Source organism: Cricetulus griseus, chromosome 4, assembly GCF_003668045.3.
Source record: "Cricetulus griseus strain 17A/GY chromosome 4, alternate assembly CriGri-PICRH-1.0, whole genome shotgun sequence".
NCBI lineage: Eukaryota > Metazoa > Chordata > Mammalia > Rodentia > Cricetidae > Cricetulus > Cricetulus griseus.
In genome coordinates, this window is record NC_048597.1 from 212512766 (window position 1) to 212518765 (window position 6000).

At 46.4% G+C, this 6000-nt stretch overlaps 1 protein-coding gene across 1 annotated transcript in view; it reads right to left on the minus strand.

The window, feature by feature from the left end:
• Dnajc13 (DnaJ heat shock protein family (Hsp40) member C13) overlaps positions 1–3229 on the minus strand; it is a 106040-nt gene extending 102811 nt beyond the window's left edge. Inside the window, exon 1 of the mRNA XM_027414353.2 lies at positions 3093–3229. The gene's annotated coding sequence lies outside the window, so the exon portion shown is untranslated. The remainder of the gene's footprint in view (positions 1–3092) is intronic.
• Between the last annotated feature and the right edge of the window lie 2771 nt (positions 3230–6000).

Here is a 6000-nt window from a genome sequence, read left to right on the forward strand (position 1 = left end):
AACTAAGGTGAACAATTTTATGATCAGAAATGAGTCTCCCCTTTCTTTGTCAGGGTGTGAGTGCAAAGAGAGAATTAACCTAGTTAGGGGCCAGCTGGGTTTATGCCCTTGTGACAGTTAACCTCAGGACACCACAGGCATCATTCTTTTGCAGAATAATGTGTATCTATGGTGGGAGGAGCTTTAACTAGAGAAATCAGTCTTGACCTTCGTGTTGTGCTTCATGTAACCTTGTGCTTTCTCTTGCAGTGTTCTGTGATTATGGTGACATATTCAAACTGAATTAGTGCAGTGGCTGGAGACGGAGATACAGTCTCTGTGCTGATTAATGATCAGTCTGAATCCTGTATTACGTCACAGGGTAAGGAATATGGTCCTCTTCAGTCTCCCGACTAACCCTCAACCCCAATTTGGCATTCAAGACCCCTCCCCTAGATATTCTTACCTTCTCCATATTTCCCTAAGGGGTGGGTGGGTGGGTGTGTGTGTGTGTGTGTGTGTGTGTGTGTGTGTGTGTGTGTGTGTGTGTTCATAATATGGCCCCCACACATATATTAACCTTGTTATTTCAAGGAGAAAAGATGTAGAGCAATTTCTTGGTCTTCTTAAAAACTCTGCTGCTGTTCCCCTCCACTGGATCTGAATAACAGACGCTCAGTCTCCTAGGAGTTCGTGCACACAGTGAAGTTTGTGTATAGTAAACAGTTTCTAAACAGCCTCTAAGTTGGCACATTCACTTTCATCCATTTTTCAACTTTTCTAGCTGAACTCTTAACCACTGTCCGAAGGTCCTCCCTCAGCTTCCGCCCTCCCTCTCCAACTCCTTTTGAGCTAGTGGTTCACTATCTCCTCAGTTCTCTAAGCAGTCTTTGAAGTGATCAACTTGAAGTTAGTTTTTTTTTTCTTCCATTACTGTAAAGATGCAAGCAAAGCTTTCAGTCTCAGAATCAAAGCTAAATGGTATGAATGATTTCAGGATAGCAAAAGGCATGTTAACAATTATTTTATATAAAAAAGAAGGTTTTAGTGAAGCTGAAGATGAGAAACACTACAAACTATCTCAAAACAACTGCAGGCCATGAAGAAGGCTCAGTAGGTAAAAAGGCCTTCCAACAAGCCTAACAACCTGAATTCAATATTTCTATCACACATGATGAAGGAGACAACCATCACAGCTAACTTCCTGAGTTCAATCCCCAGGTTCTACACAATGAAGAACAGAAGAACTCATTCAAGTTGTCCTCTGACTCCACACATGCTCCATGACACATAAACACAAACACACAAATAAACACAAACAATATTTTAGGTGCAAAAAAAAAAAAAAAGAACCAACAACCCTAATACATGAAAACTAAAACAAAGCACAACAAACTAAGAACTGCACCTTAACCACTGCCCAACATTGGACATTAGATCAAAGCCTTAGCAACAAATAAAACTGGGCTGCCATTCAGCTGCACAACCATATTAATACCTTGCCCACTTTAAGTAGCTCAGAGAAGCAGGTGAAAAGTCTGTGCAACAGAAACCTCACATTCACCTGTGTATACACCTGCTAGAGGAATAGGGCCAACTTAGGTGTAACACACCCTTCTCATTTCAACTTCAATTTAATATCTATTGGGAACCAGACTCCACCATTAACCTTTCTTATAAGTTTAAGAAGAGCAGACTATTACTGTCTACCTGGGCAATCATCACCTCTTTATTGATAATAAAGAAATTCTTGCAAATAATTTATGCTTTCCACCACTGTTTAACTTTTTTACTGATGGCATTCATGTTTAATTATTTACCTTAAGAAGTTGATTTGTTTGCAACTATGCTTGCTAGTATGTTCTAGACTATTACTGGTGCATTAGAAAAAGGAAGGAAAAATGAAAGAAAAGATATCCATGACTTCTCCAGGGAATATAAATGCTGTATATTTATATTGCCCCAGGGCTCTCGCTTTAAGGTCTTTACATCCCTATTTCTTAACTCTGACTCCTCTTTTCCTCCTTGGCTGTACTTCCTGTTTTAAAACAAGTGTAACTGCAGTGTTTTCTCAACTAGGACTTATGGTTCCTGGATGCAATGTGATATTAACAGTCCAAGCCACCATTAGCAATATTGTGGCTTAAATATTATTTTACATTGTATTTGAAAACTAAAAGGGTTTTATGCTGTAAGCTAAACAAAGTTACACAATGAAGAACTAGAAACAAACAAACAAAAAGTAAACAGTGTAGAATAAAAAGGAAAAGCAGATCCAGGAAGTGAGAAATCATTCCTTTGGGAGTTCATCTCTATGTAAGGGGGCGATTTTTATTTACATCATCTCTCCACCAAGTGATCAAGGAAACGGTTTCACGACGGGAGCAGTTAATTTAGCATCCTACAACAGGGGACTTTTGGGGGAAAGGCACGCAGGTGTACTCTCAACAACCACTTCACTGAGCGTCCATGTCCTGCTTCACCCTCCCCAAAGGCTGTGAAATCACAGCAACCTAGCACAGGCAACAGTGAACATGCCAGACTACCCTGCAAGAAGGAAAAGCCTTGGGGAAGAAACTTGATGCTTGATAAAGGGCCTGGAGAAGAGAAGAACAGCTGCTGCTCCTTTCCCATCAAATCGAAACAGAGCGGGGACGGGGGGAGGGGGGAGAGGAGATGATGCCAGTCTACTCGGGACACCAGAGGAAGGAGAAGGATCGCTGACCCAAGGAAACCGGAGGCGCCGGCATCCAGGAGGGAATCCCGAGGGCGGAGCCCACAGGGAAAGCAGGTGCGGAGTCGAGTCAGGACGAGTTACCGAGAGAAGAGGGGAACAGGGATAGTGGTGGGAGAAGAGAAGACGACCAGGCAGAGAGAGGGGTGGGGCTGCCAGGCAGTGCCCGGGGCAAATGTCACTCAGAGCCGGGGGAGGGGAGGGCAGGGGAGGGTCCGGACGTAGGAACCCCAGAGGACCGAGGAGCAGTTTGCTTGCTTTAGCAGCTCCGGGCCGCAGCAGCTTAACACCGCCCGCCCAGTGGTCCCTGCCCGGAGCGCCCGGGTCCCCGCTAGTGGAAAGCGGCATCGCAGAACCCCAGAGCCGGAGGCGGCTTTACCTTCGCCGGAGGCTGGAGGCGCTCCAGCCCGAGCTCCGCCCGCCGCCGGCTCCACGTCCTGAGCCGGATGAGGCGCCGCCGGCCCCGTCCCCTCTCGCTCTCCCTTTCCCCGCCGGGGCCTGTCACCGCGGGTTCCTGCTCCGCGGCCCCCACCCCTCCGCTCCTCCCTCTGCCTCTCAGAGGCTCGCTCTGGACGCCGCCATCTTCGCCCAGGCTGCGAGCGCTCAACACCAACGCGCCTGCGTGGCCGCCGCCCCGGCCGTCACGAGACCCAGTCAGCTGACCTCAGCGCTTCCGCCTTGCGCCCCGCCCACGGGCGAGCATTGCCCCTCCCTCTGCGACCCATTCGCCGCCTTCCGGGAAACGCCGCGTGCGCGCCGCCCGCCGTTACGCCTCTCGGGAAGTACGCGTGCGCAGAGCCAAAGGCTGAGCCCAGAGAGCTCTAGGCCAAGCGGATTGCGAGGAGCCACGCCCCTTGGCGCGTCTCCGGAGGCCACGCCCCCTGGAGCGGGTTGCGCACGTGGAGCCACGCCCCTCAGCCTGTGTCCTGCGAGGTACTGTAAGTCTGAACCAGAGCGTCCTTGCTGCGCAGCCCCTGGACTTCAGTGTCCTGGCGCATCCACGAAGCCATTGGAAGCCTCTGCACATCTCTGGTGTAGCTACAGTGGGAGCCTAAAGGTTTTACTTGCTCTTGACACACCCAGACCCACAGCTGAGCGGAGGGGTTAAGTTTGGGGGGGGGCTGTGAGCTGATGGAGACCGAAGCCTCAAAGGTCAAAGGCCTTTGCGGATGGAGTGCTGGACAGGTAACACTGCTGCCATCATTGTCCTCTGATCCCAGAGCCAGGGGTTTACTTAAGGCAAATTAACCTTCAGCTGTCTGAGATGGGGATTCTCCTGCAAGTTCAGTAAAATGAGGTCTAGTCCCATGGTAGTAGACTTTAGTGCGTGACTCAAGAACCTCTCTCTGGACAGCAACTCTGGAACCATATAATAAAGAGGGGGACTCCGAAGATCGAGAGTGTATCAGAATGAAATAAGGGTTCAGATGCCAGTTGTGTCGGGTCTGTGAGCAATAGTTTAAGGGAAGTCTGCCTCGTCTCAAACCTGAGTTGTACACACTGCCCTTTAAAAAGTGAATCTATGAAAAGAAATTTTTTCTAAAGACAAACTTGGATGGACACAGTTCTAGGTTTAAAGGCTTGTGGTGAGCTACAATATTCCTTTTGTGTAGCAACCCTGGAATTGTAATTTCTCAGGGACCCCATCTGTGCTTGGCTCGTTTTATAGATGGTGGTTAAGGGGTGAAAAACATGTAAAAATCCTTTTTACAGACTTTGCTCCTTGACCAATGGACCCATTCTGTTGCTGGAGACTATTGCATTTTTCCTTAGATAGGCTTTCCTACACTGTGCCAGTAAGATAAGGTGCATATGAGCAACCAGGAACAGCTAGTTTGTAAAGACAAGACCTGAAATAGAGGGGGAAGGGACAAGAAAAAAAAGAAACAAGAAGACTAGAGAGCGTTAAGGGGCCCTCTTGGCTTATCCCATGGAAACAAAAGCATGTGCATAATGGCTTTTTATATATTAGGAGCCTCAGAGTATTGCTGGAACTCCATGTGGGCTGTACTATTTCTGTTGGTTGGGGAAGCTGACCCAGAAAGTTAAAGTGGCTAGTTCACCTAAAGGGTGAGCCAAGATTTGGCCACAGTGTAACACCAAGGCTATCAAACGACTAAACCCTGCCATGGCCTCTCTGTTCAGTATTTGGAACCAATTAAATGGATTCTCAGAATGGAAAGGAGCTTAGGTAACATGAACTGCCCTGCTAGCCTGTAGTGGAAAATTCCCTGCCTCTGAAGACAGCTTGAAGTTGAGAAGTTGAGAAGCCTCGGATTCCTCCAACAAGCCTTCTCTTGCAGGAGTAGTTTGGGGTTTGTTTGGTTTTGCTTTTCCTTCTTGCCCCATTCCTCATCTGTGGGCAGAGCTTTTCAGTATCTGTGGTACACCTGACCAGGACGCCTTAGCCTGTCCTCACCTTCGTTTTCACCAATCTTTCACAGGTGCAGCCAGCCTTTTTACAATTTCCTAATTTCTCTTCGTTGGGTTTACATAAATCTGTCACTGTTCTCAAAATGCTAGAACTAGAGACAAGAGTCGGGGCAAGTAGGAGGACTTGGCTCATCTTTCTCTAGACTTCTGTTAAGTTACTTTGTCCCCACCCACTAAACTTTTTGAAAGGGGTGTCAAATTCAAGGTAGACCTTCAGTTTTTTCTGTATTTATCTTTTCTTTTTTCAAAGTCCAAGATTGCAAATACTTTTTCATAGTGCACACCTATCAAATTTTCAGTCCAGATTGTGAGATATAATATTTCAAAGCCTTTAAAATATACAACGCACTGCTTTCTAAACAGCAGTAATTTTATCTGTGTTCTAAGTTGACACTCAACACAGGAGAGGTTCAAGATCTTAAAAGATCCACAAGGCAAACTCTGTTTATTGAATTCCATGCTGCTGTTAAAATGACCTTCCTAATTATATCAAAGCCCAGACTCAAAATAATTGCTGAGAACTCTATACCATGCAGCAGTGTTTTGAGCTATATCTTGTTTTTTTTTTTTTTCACTGCTGCCTTTGTCTTGTTTTGTAGCCTTGAACTTTTGATACTCCTTTCTCATTGCCTGTTCTGTGGGGTTTTTTTTTATTAAATTCTTATTAGGTATATTAATTTTAGTGTATGAGTATTTTGTCCACATTTGTATCTGTACCATTTGCATGCCTGGTGCATGCAGGGGCCAGAAGTGTGCCTTGGAACTAGAGTTACAAATGGTTTTGAGCCACCATGTGGGTGCTGGAAATCAATTCCAGCTCCTTTGCAAGAGCAACAAGTACTTTAAACTGCTAA